The sequence below is a fragment of the Cherax quadricarinatus genome, chromosome 13, assembly GCF_038502225.1.
Source record: "Cherax quadricarinatus isolate ZL_2023a chromosome 13, ASM3850222v1, whole genome shotgun sequence".
Classification (NCBI taxonomy): Eukaryota; Metazoa; Arthropoda; class Malacostraca; order Decapoda; family Parastacidae; genus Cherax; species Cherax quadricarinatus.
The window spans coordinates 30,327,644-30,340,779 of NC_091304.1; the positions used below are offsets into that span (position 1 = coordinate 30,327,644).

Here is a 13,136-nt window from a genome sequence, read left to right on the forward strand (position 1 = left end):
ATATGTATGTTCATTACATGCAGACGAAAAATGAAAATCACATGCAACCATTACTAAGCTCAGCACAAAAATCGATGAGTTATTGTCCTTTCTCTCCTCTTTTCTCTCTCCATACCTACTCGACCACTTTATAGATTTCCCCGTCCTTGTTTCCTCTGACATCCTTACCAAGGTTTTGGTCAAAATTGAAATTGAGATTATATTATATTATATTAAGTATATTTATATATTAATGCATAAGAAGTCACAATAGATAATGGTAAGTATGCATAAGAGTAGAGTTTGATTTTTACCACACCAGCTTCCTCCCATTATGGTAAGGTTTCTCAAAAAACGAAACACTCACCATCGGTCATTCAATAACTATCATGTCAAAAGTAAAAAAAAACATGAAATTCATTACCTTCTAAACCGGACCGTCCCCGCCCGTCCCTCAGAGTGTAGGCACTGTACTTCCCACCTCCACGACTCAAATCCAGCTAACCAGTTTCCCTGAATTCATTCAGAAATGTTGCCTTGCTCACACTCCAACAACATACTCACATAACCTGCTGGATGTTCAGGCCCCTACCACTAAAAACTCTCATGCAGACTCTCCAACCCCTCCTGGGCACCCATTTCCCCATCTTTCTGTCACTTACTGTTGATACATTTCTTGGTCATCCAGTCAGCTCCATCCTCTCTTAGTGTTCAAACCACTTCAGTAACTCCTCTTTCTATCAAACATAAGATCACTGTTTGCAGCCTCATTTTTGCTGCAACCTTTAAAGTCATGCCTCAGACCCACATAAAGTGGTTGATACTACCACTCTCTGCTACATTCCGCTTCTTGGCTACATTTATAATTTTCTTTCCTTCCTTACGTGCTTTAATATACCACCTATTTTTCCCATTCGTCTTTTCTATGGTTCAAGTCATCTTTTACAGACCCATCCGCTGATAAACATTCATTCCCAAACATTTAGATACATTCTGTTCCTCCATTCTCCTTACTAATCAGACATTCAAATTTACTTTGCCAGTAGTTTTGTTAGTCACGTCACATTGCTCATTTCTATTTTCACTTTACATTTCATTCTGTAAAAACCCTCTGAAACTTTTCAGCTTTGCTTACCGAAGCCTACCGAAGCCTAAAAAAAAAAAAAAAAAAAAGTAACTACAACAGATTTTATTTTGTACAAAATATGTTATTAACTTCTTTAGCGTCCCCAGTTTAAAATGCGTTAAAGAACCATGACAACATCATACATTCCTATCTAAAAAATATTTTTACTGGAAAATAGTTTCTCTGCTCTACAACTCTTAACATGAGCCTCATGTTGTTAATAGAAGATCTTTACTGCTTATAATAACCAACTAGTGGCTCCATATATTTGCAACATCTGCCACATTACTCCCCGATTCACCCTCTCGTATTCCTTTTCCAGATCCATATATGTGACAAACACTTCTTTACTCTTACCTAAATATTATTCACTTACATGCTTCTGTATAAATACTTGGAATTCACGTTTCCTAAGCTTCCTAAATCCTTCTTGTTCTTCCGCAGTCTTACTTTCTGTCTTAACCCACACTCGTTCAATAATAATTCTACCAAACTCTGTATCCTATCATTCTTACACTCATGTCCAATTTTTCTTTATATAAAAGATCATTCCATGGTGGATCTTCCCAACTTTGTGATGTATTCATTGAACAAATACACCAACCACGCTGTAACTACATCTCCACTTTATTTTAACAACTTACTTTTAAACTCATCTACACCAGTTATTTTATCCCCATTACACTCTGGTCCACTGCCTCACACTCATCCTACATCCACCTCTGACTTTTCCTTACTCCTATCAGAAGTTATTCCTCCTTGCCCACTAAATTAAATCAACTCCATTTTATCACCAACATTTAACAACTCGAAAGTTACTCTCCATCTTTCCTTTTCCTCCCCATAAGTCCTCAAGCTTTCTGAACTTAATCAACTCTCTTCATAACTCTTACTTATTATCAGAAAAATATGATGATATAGATTCATCCATTCTCTCATAAGCCTACCTTATGTACACTCCCATCACTAGTTTGATATTTCACTTTGTATCCTTATATTGTATTTTTACAGTGTGAAAAGCTTTCAGATTTTACACATCTCCATTACCACCCTCTTTACCTCACCATTCCACCATTCATTTATCTTCTCACTCACACCCACCCTCCAATAAACACAAATTTCTGTTGTGCATAATAACACTTCATTCTTAAATCTATATCTGACAACTTCGACCTACTGTTTACCTGTGGCCCATGCCTCTCCCAAAACTCTTTTATATCTCTCACAAACTTTGTTTCTTTAGGCATGACACTTCCTCTTTTCACTTACTCTGATCCTAATGAATCATTAATGATATACTAAACTTGACAACTTCCTCATTTCCCTACCGAAGTCTCTCAGCTCAAGCTGGTGATTATTATCCTGCAGGGAATTCGTCCTGTGTGATTGAACATGTCAGGAAATCATGCTTAGACTTTTTTCCGCTATATAACTATCATGTAGATCAAGGTAGCAGAATATCACTTACAGTGTGTTCAGTTTTGCTAAATAAATAATATCTTACCGACAGACGTAATTCTCCAAGGTCTCCATCTGCCTCTTGTTCTTACAACCAACAAAAATTGACCAATAAAACACTAACTCCTCTAAATGCAGCCAAAAATTCAACCCATCATCATTGTATCCACAAATACATAGTATAACAAATTACTGTCAAAGTGAAGTACATCAAATCTCGTAAAAATATTTAGGCTCTATATAAAAGGTACAGTAGCTATAGATAATGGTAGAGGATACATAACAGCAAACATAAACAAACCCGCAAGAACACTCAAAATTAGCAATTACTATTCCTTTATATTTCGACTTCTCACTAAAGTCATGTTCAGTAGACCGAAAAGCGTGAAAATAGGTAATTTTCTCTCACAATTGTTAATCAGCTTAGGAGGCGATCTGTGTGAGTACAAACATAACACGAATATGTTCAGACGCTGTTAAAGTGTTCCCATAATTGTGGTACTGTTCTAGTACACACTTAATATTACACTTGTGTTTGAGGTACATGAAGCTTTTAGTACGCAAACATTGAGCACACAAGGAAGCATTATGCAGTTTATATCCTCTTGTTAATTTAAGGTGGAACAGGTAGAGTAAATAAAGATGAAGATATATTATGGCACCTGGTGTTGTGTCCATATATTATGGCACCTGGTGTTGTGTCCATATATTATGGCACCTGGTGTTGTGTCCATATATTATGGCACCTGGTGTTGTGTCCATATATTATGGCACCTGGTGTTGTCTCCTAATACTTGGTGTAGTGTGTTCGATATATAATATATATATATATATATATATATATATATATATATATATATATATATATATATATATATATATATATATATATATAGGTATATTTTTTTTATTATCACACTGGCCGATTCCCACCAAGGCAGGGTGGCCCGAAAAAGAAAAACTTTCACCATCATTCACTCCATCACTGTCTTGCCAGAAGGGTGCTTTACACTACAGTTTTTAAACTGCAACATTAACACCCCTCCTTCAGAGTGCAGGCACTGTACTTCCCATCTCCAGGACTCAAGTCCGGCCTGCCGGTTTCCCTGAATCCCTTCATAAATGTTACTTTGCTCACACTCCAACAGCACGTCAAGTATTAAAAACCATTTGTCTCCATTCACTCCTATCAAACACGCTCACGCATGCCTGCTGGAAGTCCAAGCCCCTCGCACACAAAACCTCCTTTACCCCCTCCCTCCAACCTTTCCTAGGCCGACCCCTACCCCGCCTTCCTTCCACTACAGACTGATACACTCTTGAAGTCATTCTGTATCGCTCCATTCTCTCTACATGTCCGAACCACCTCAACAACCCTTCCTCAGCCCTCTGGACAACAGTTTTGGTAATCCTGCACCTCCTCCTAACTTCCAAACTACGAATTCTCTGCATTATATTCACACCACATATTGCCCTCAGACATGACATCTCCACTGCCTCCAGCCTTCTCCTCGCTACAACATTCATCACCCACGCTTCACACCCATATAAGAGCATTGGTAAAACTATACTCTCATACATTCCCCTCTTTGCCTCCAAGGACAAAGTTCTTTATCTCCACAGACTCCTAAGTGCACCACTCACTCTTTTTCCCTCATCAATTCTATGATTCACCTCATCTTTCATAGACCCATCTGCTGACACGTCCACTCCCAAATATCTGAATACGTTCACCTCCTCCATACTCTCTCCCTCCAATCTGATATCCAATCTTTCATCACCTAATCTTTTTGTTATCCTCATAACCTTACTCTTTCCTGTATTCACATTTAATTTTCTTCTTTTGCACACCCTACCAAATTCATCCACCAATCTCTGCAACTTCTCTTCAGAATCTCCCAAGAGCACAGTGTCATCAGCAAAGAGCAGCTGTGACAACTCCCACTTTGTGTGTGATTCTTTATCTTTTAACTCCACGCCTCTTGCCAAGACCCTCGCATTTACTTCTCTTACAACCCCATCTATAAATATATTAAACAACCACGGTGACATCACACATCCTTGTCTAAGGCCTACTTTTACTGGGAAAAAAATTCCCTCTTTCCTACATACTCTAACTTGAGCCTCACTATCCTCGTAAAAACTCTTCACTGCTTTCAGTAACCTACCTCCTACACCATACACTTGCAACATCTGCCACATTGCCCCCCTATCCACCCTGTCATACGCCTTTTCCAAATCCATAAATGCCACAAAGACCTCTTTAGCCTTATCCAAATACTGTTCACTTACATGTTTCACTGTAAACACCTGGTCCACACACCCCCTACCTTTCCTAAAGCCTCCTTGTTCATCTGCTATCCTATTCTCCGTCTTACTCTTAATTCTTTCAATTATAACTCTACCATACACTTTACCAGGTATACTCAACAGACTTATCCCCCTATAATTTTTGCACTCTCTTTTATCCCCTTTGCCTTTATACAAAGGAACTATGCATGCTCTCTGCCAATCCCTAGGTACCTTACCCTCTTCCATACATTTATTAAATAATTGCACCAACCACTCCAAAACTATATCCCCACCTGCTTTTAACATTTCTATCTTTATCCCATCAATCCCGGCTGCCTTACCCCCTTTCATTTTACCTACTGCCTCACGAACTTCCCCCACACTCACAACTGGCTCTTCCTCACTCCTACAAGATGTTGTTCCTCCTTGCCCTATACACGAAATCACAGCTTCCCTATCTTCATCAACATTTAACAATTCCCCAAAATATTCCCTCCATCTTCCCAATACCTCTAACTCTCCATTTAATAACTCTCCTCTCCTATTTTTAACTGACAAATCCATTTGTTCTCTAGGCTTTCTTAACTTGTTAATCTCACTCCAAAACTTTTTCTTATTTTCAACAAAATTTGTTGATAACATCTCACCCACTCTCTCATTTGCTCTCTTTTTACATTGCTTCACCACTCTCTTAACCTCTCTCTTTTTCTCCATATACTCTTCCCTCCTTGCATCACTTCTACTTTGTAAAAACTACTCATATGCTAACTTTTTCTCCCTTACTACTCTCTTTACATCATCATTCCACCAATCGCTCCTCTTCCCTCCTGCACCCACTTTCCTGTAACCACAAACTTCTGTATATATACACATATATACATATATATATACACATATATACATATATATATATATATATATACACATATATACATATATATATATACACATATATACATATATATATACACATATATACATATATATATATATATACACATATATACATATATATATATATTATATATATATATATATATATATATATATGCAGCAAGCGTGCATGAGCGTGTTAGATAGGAGTGAATGGAGACGAATGATACTTGGGACCTGACGATCTGTTGGAGTGTGAGCAGGGTAATATTTAGTGAAGGGATTCAGGGAAACCGGTTATTTTCATATAGTCGGACTTGAGTCCTGGAAATGGGAAGTACAATGCCTGCACTTTAAAGGAGGGGTTTGGGATATTGGCAGTTTGGAGGGATATGTTGTGTATCTTTATACGTATATGCTTCTAAACTGTTGTATTCTGAGCACCTCTGCAAAAGCAGTGATAATGTGTGAGTGTGGTGAAAGTGTTGAATGATGATAAAAGTATTTTCTTTTTGGGGATTTTCTTTCTTTTTTGGGTCACCCTGCCTCGGTGGGAGACGGCCGACTTGTTGAAAAAAAAAAAAAAAAATATATAATATATATATATATAATTATATTATATATATATTATATATAATATATATATATATATATATATATATATATATATATATATATATATATATATATATATATATATATATATATATATATGTCGTGCCGAATTCAAATTCAAATTCAAATTCAAAGTTTATTCTCTATAAGGATTACAATGTTGAATTTACAGAATTTGGTTATTGTGTGGTTTATATGTAGTTAAATAATGATTACAGAGTGTACCACTAGAACGCCTAGCATGGCTAGGCATTTCGGGCAGACTTAGTTTAATTCTTTATTTTAAAATATTACAAATTATGAGGTAAGTAGGTATTATGGCTAAGTGACTAAATACTAGTTTGTGAGTTTAGCAATGTGTATGCTTTTGTTTTGGCACAGTACATAGTTTCAGTATTGGAGTATCGTAGGATTCATTATTTTAAGGTTGAGATTAATATTTCTGTTTATGGTCAAATGGGTGAGTGAGTGTAAGTGTGAACCACCAGGTGGTATTCGTGTAGTTAGTTGACGGGGTGTATCAGGGAGATAAGATGTTTTCTAATGGTAGTTTTGAAGGTGATGAATGTGTCTGCAGTTCTAGAGTTCTCAGGTAGGGTATTCCAGATTTTAGGGCCTTTGACATACATTGAATTTTTGTAAAGGTTTAGTCGGACACGGGGAATGTCGTAGAGATATTTGTGTCTAGTGTTATGCCTGTTGGTTCTGTCACAACTATCAAGAAAGTGTTTTAGGTCAAGGTTGATATTGGAGTTTAAGGTCCTGTAGATGTAGATTGCACAGTAGTAAGTGTGGATGTACTGAACAGGGAGTAAGTTTAGATCTATGAAGAGTGGGGGGGTGTGTTTCCAGGGATGGGATTTAGTGATTATTCTTACTGCAGCTTTTTGTTGGGTTATTATTGGCTTTAGGTGTGTTGCTGCAGTTGATCCCCAAGCACAAATAGCATAGGTGAGGTATGGATAAATAAGTGAGTGGTATAGTGTGAGAAGGGCATTTTGCGGCACGTGGTATCGTATCTTGGAGAGGATCCCAATCGTTTTGGATACTTTTTTGGTTATGTGTTGGATATGGGTGCTGAAATTCAGGTTGTTGTCAAGGTATAGACCTAGGAATTTGCCCTCATTATGTCTGGTAATTAGAGTGTTGTCGATCTTAATGCTAATTTGTGCATCTCCTGCTCTGCTACCAAACATAATATAGTAGGTTTTGTCAGTGTTAAGCGTAAGTTTATTGGCTGTCATCCAAATCGATATTTTGATCAGCTCCTCGTTAACAATGGTGTTGAGGGTGGCAAGATTAGGGTGAGAGATGACATAAGTCGTGTCGTCAGCAAAGAGAATGGGTTTCAGGTGTTGGGATACGTATGGAAGATCATTGATGTATATGAGGAAGAGCAGGGGACCAAGGACACTTCCCTGCGGAACTCCAGTATCAAGTGGCCGTGTTGTTGATGTTGTGTCTTTAATGGTGACATGCTGATACCTATTAGTAAGGTAAGATTTGAAATAAGCAAGCGCATGGCCTCTTATACCGTAATGGTCAAGTTTGTGGAGTAGGATGTCGTGGTCTACTGTGTCAAAAGCTTTTCTTAGGCCAATAAAAATTCCTAGTGGATATTCCTTATTTTCCAATGCTGTGTAAAGCAGATCTAGCATTTTTATGATTGCATCATTAGTGCTTTTATTTTTCCTGAATCCAAATTGGCAGGGGTTGAGTATGTTTTGTGCCATTATAAATGAATATAATCTCCTGTGCACGAGTTTCTCAAAGATTTTGGATAGCAATGGTAAGTTTGATATTGGCCTATAGTTGTTTAAGTCTGTAGGGTCACCACCTTTATGTATTGGTGTAACCCTTGCCATCTTGAGTAGTTTCGGGAAGGTGCTAGTTTCTAGTGACTTGTTAAAAAGTAATGAAATAGCATGCGAAAGGACATGGGCAGCTCGCTTGTACAGTAATGGTGGGACATGAGACAGATTCCCTGAGTTAATTTTAAGTGACTTTATAATCTTGGTGACTTCCGAGGGCTCAGTTGGTGCAAGATAGAAGGAATTTGGGAAATTCCCATCTAGGTAGTCCCTGGCATGGGCATTGGTATGTGGGATTTTATTGGCGAGATTAGATCCTATGGTTGAGAAGAAGTCGTTTATCTTGTTAGCTGTGTCAGTGGGATGTAGGTTTCATTAGGTTTAGTTAGGACAATATTCTTGTTTTTTTCAGTTTGTGGGTCCCTAGAATCTGAGAGAGTGTTTTCCAGGTCTTTTTTATATCTCCTCTAGTGTCTGTGAATCTACTGGAGTAGTATAGTTGTTTGGCTTTCTTTATTACTTTGGTGAGAACTGATGAATAGTGTTTAAGAATATCTTTGTGTATTAAGCCCTGTCTATATTGCTTTTCATATTGGTGTTTCTTGTCAATGGATTTCAGAATGGTGCTGGTTAGCCATGGGCAACCAAGCCGTTTCTTTGTGATCTGTTTCGTTTTTATAGGACAATGTTTGTTGTATAGTCTAAGTAATTTGTTAAGAAAAATGTCTGTCCAGTCATCAATACTATTGGCCTTGGAGAATTCTGTAAGCCAGTCAACAGTCTCTAGGTCAGCTGTGAACTTCCTTATTGAGGCCTCGTCATGGAGTCTAAATGAGACTTTGCTGTATTCAAGTGGTGGTTTACTAATGCTATCTGTGATTATCCCTGATTTAAGGGGGGCTAGTATATTGGTCCATATGTGGTCTATTATGGTTGCACTTGTCTCAGTGAGCCTGGTTGGTTTAGTTATTGTTGGTATGAGAAGTGTGTTGTTCATATTGTTGATGAAATCAGTTACAGGCTGATCATCTAGGAAGCCAAGATTGATGTTGAAGTCTCCAGCTAAGAGAAGGTGGTGCTTATTCATTTGTCTGTTTGTTATTAGTGACTTTAATTTCTCACTGAAATTTGGGATGTTTGTGTGAGGTATCCGGTAAATGGCACCGATTGTTATAGGTGTCTTAAGGTTTTTTACAGTAAAATTAGCAAAAATGTATTCCCCATATTCATCACTAAAGCAAGTGGTGATAATACAAGATAATTGGTTAGAGTAATAGATTGCAATACCACCCCCAACTTGGTTTGGTCTGCAGTTGTGAATTGCTGTGTATCCTGGTAGAGGGTAGATATCTATTGCGTCCTGCTGAAGCCAGGTCTCAGTAAGAATTATGCAGGAGAAGGTTGTCTTTAGTGATTCAAGGAGTGCCAGGAGGTCATCATAGTGTTTGCTTAAGGACCTGATGTTGTAGTTAAGTACTGATAGACTTTTAGCATTGTTTAGGATAGTGCTGGCTTGTGATGCTGTGTAATAAAGGCAGTTACTTTCCAATAGGTTTTGACTGGGTGTCAGATTATGGAGGTTTAGATCAGGGTCAACGTGATCAATCATCTTCTAGGTTTAAATTATGGTTATTTATATCCTGAGTTGTGTGTTGAGTTCTAGTACTGATATCTGTGGTGGTGGGAAGTTTGGACAAGTATATAGCTAGAGTATTTTGGTCATATAGAGTATAGTCACTACTACACATAATGAAGTTGATGTTGTCTATGTGTTGTGCTGGAATGAACTAAAGTACAACTAGGTATAAACTAGTAATATAAAAATACAAATTAAAAATAGAACAAGACTCTCACTTGTAATTGCACTAAGGTCTAATATAATGACTTTTGTGGAGTCTATGTTTTGAGCTAGAATGAGCTATAGTACAACTAGGTTTAATCTAATAATATAAAAATACAAATTAAAAATAGCAATAGTCTCTCACTAGTAATTGCACTATGGTCTAATATAATGAATTTGGTATTGACTATGTATTGAGCTACATTGAGCTATAGTACAACTGAGTTTAATCTAATAATATAAACAAGGCACAAGACTCTCAGTTGTAATTGCACTAAGGTCTTATATAAGTTGTTTACAAGAATTAGAGTATAACTAGATTTAAATTGACAGGAAAAAAATACACAAGTTAAGTTAGCAAAAGAATAATAAAAAAAATGATAAAAATAAAAATGGCAATGACTTGGTTATAATATGCTAGTAAGATGGTAGACAGGATAATATAAAAGTTGTAGTTGAAAATACTAGTTTAAAAAAGTATAGAATAAAAATGGTCAATAAAAGAAGTTTACAATAAATTTGATCAATATAGTTTAAAGCAAAATTGGGCAATAATAGGGATTTAGAATAAAATTGGGCAATTGAGTATTTCTTAAAGTGAGGTGGAATTATTGAGGACAAGTTATGGCTAGTTTATAATAAAATAAGATGGAACAGTGATGTGGTAAGTTGTAAAAAAGGAGATAGATTCTGTAGATATTAAACAAATTAAGACTATGAGGTAGAATGGTCGTTGATTACAACAATGACAATCAAAAGTAGTTGGGGTATTAGAATTTTAGGGGGGCACAAATTTATGACAATATAACACTAACTGTGGACTGTGGGTATTATCTGCACTTTACTCTGATTCTGTTAGTCCAGCCTCACTTAGGAATGTTTTAAGGTCATGTTCTGTAGAGATGAAGTATCTCTTCCCAGTGGGCTGTTTCCTAACTGCGATTTTTCCATCCCTCACAAAGCACTGGTGGATTTTTGGGGCATAGCGTAATTTTCTTAGCCGATAAAGAAGGTTTTGTCTTATTTTGGTAAGGCACTCATTGACGTAAACATCAATTTTCATAGAAATAGATGTTTTTAGTAGGTTGTTTCTTTGTAGGCTAGTTTGGAATTTTAACAGCTCTGTTTTTTTACCTGCTTGGTAGCCCATCAGTTTGCAATTCTTTAGGTCATCACTACGTATGTTAAGGCGAAGGTGGTCCTTGATAAGCTGCAGGGTGGTCTCCATGCAGGTCTCTTGGGTGACTGTGGGTGGGAGATGTTTGCTGTTAACTACAACAGCGTCAGATAGCTGCTGTTGGTCATTATGGTCTTGGAAGTTGGTTATGACATTGGCAAGTTGTTGGTCCACTCTTGATCTTTCCTCTATAATGTTGGTAGTAAGTAGGGTGACTTGGTCTTTTAGAGTGTTGATGGTGTCTAGGGACTGGGTGTGGGTGTTGCTTTGTTGTTCCAGAGTGTCAGAACTTGCGATCTTGGCTTAAACAGCAAAGCTCATCTTGCCAAATAGGACAAGAGAAAATTTGTGTATGCAATAATTTCGCCAAAATCTTTCTGAACTTAACGAAAAAAATATATTTCACTGTGTTTGTTTAGTATTAAATTATTGTAAACAAATTTAAAATATATTTAGTTGGGTTAGGCTAAAATAAATTGCGCTTGTTATAATAAGGTTAGGTAAGTTTTCTAAGTTCCTTTTGGTGCAATATTATTAATGTTTACATCAACATTAATGAAAAAAATATATCTTTAAACGTATAAGAGAAAATTTTAGAAAGGACTTAATTTTAAATGAGTTCTTGCTAATTGACCAGTTTTACATATTCGGCACGACATATATATATATATATATATATATATATATATATATATATATATATATATATATATATATATATATATATATATATATATATATATAGGGAGGTACCACCTCTAGAACTTTACTAGGGGCCCTCATCCTCAGAGAAGAAAATAAACGTACCTCAGGGAAAACTCAAGATTCTCCCCGGAGCTGTTTGAATATTTTCTTCTACCACCCCCTATAATTTATATTATATATGTACTTTATTAATAGAATACATTCATAGAAAACACAAACATGAATACATTGGTGCAATATATCAAAGGTTATGAATCTCCTCCAGCTGCTCCACAGCCAAACGTGAGCCCAGAATGCAGCATGCATTTCCCCTCTGGATGACCATGCTGAGGCGCTGGAACATGAAAGTGGCTGTCCTTGGGTCCCAGGTGGTGTTGATGAGTCTGGAACTCAGTTCTTTGGGGAAACGTGTGGCATGTTTTCACCATGATCCCAAGGTCTCTGATCCCACTGGGACAAATTGATACTGTTGGCTTATGTTCCTGTACTTGCCGATCTTGTACTCCTCCCTGTCGTCAGCAGGTCCTCCCTGTCGCCCCACACTGTGATGGATATAGGTGTCAGCCAGTGTGGGTACACAGGTATAGTTCCATGGTAAGAGCTTGCCATTCTTCCAAAGATAGATGGTGCTCCCATTGGGGCGGTTTGCTGGGTTGTGGGTATGGTTGGCTGCTAATGATCGGGGTTCCCTCTTGGCTGGGCATCCAGCTGTAGCAAGGGTTCTCTTTATGATGTCGTTGACCTCACTGTGTCTTGCATGCCAGCCCTTGGTTTTGGAACAGTTAAGACCATGTAGACCATATTGGTCAGCTTGCACTTCGATGCAAATACACGTATATTTCGCGTGAATTGGGGTCTTAGGGTCGAGGTGCGTTGCCATTGCCAATATGGGAACTGTTTGGAGGAAGTCCCTGGAGTGAAGTGCACTCACAGCTTGGAGATGAGCAGTCTCCCTGTCTGATGTTACAGCCCTGAGCATGTTGGCAAGCACCTTTTCAGCGATGGGGCCATCCCAGTTTGACTGTTTGTAATCCAGTGCTGCACTAGGGTTTGGTGCTGGAGCAGCAAGAGTCTCCCATTCAGTGATGGGACTGGCATAGTTAGGGTCCTGTATTTCTGCTGAGTCACTGAGATTATCAGGAAGAATTTGTCTAATTAACTCATTTGATGCTGTGGAAGAGGATAGGAAAGCCAGTAGGGCAATCTGGGAGGATCTGCATACTCCCAGCCTTCCCAAGCCTGACTGGAAGTGAGGCTTGC

General features: G+C 37.7%; 1 protein-coding gene across 1 annotated transcript in view; it reads left to right on the forward strand.

Moving 5' to 3' along the window:
- Window positions 1–13,136, forward strand: part of LOC138852655 (uncharacterized) — a 445,859-nt gene that overhangs the window by 283,377 nt on the left and 149,346 nt on the right. The gene's annotated exons all lie outside the window — the stretch shown is intronic.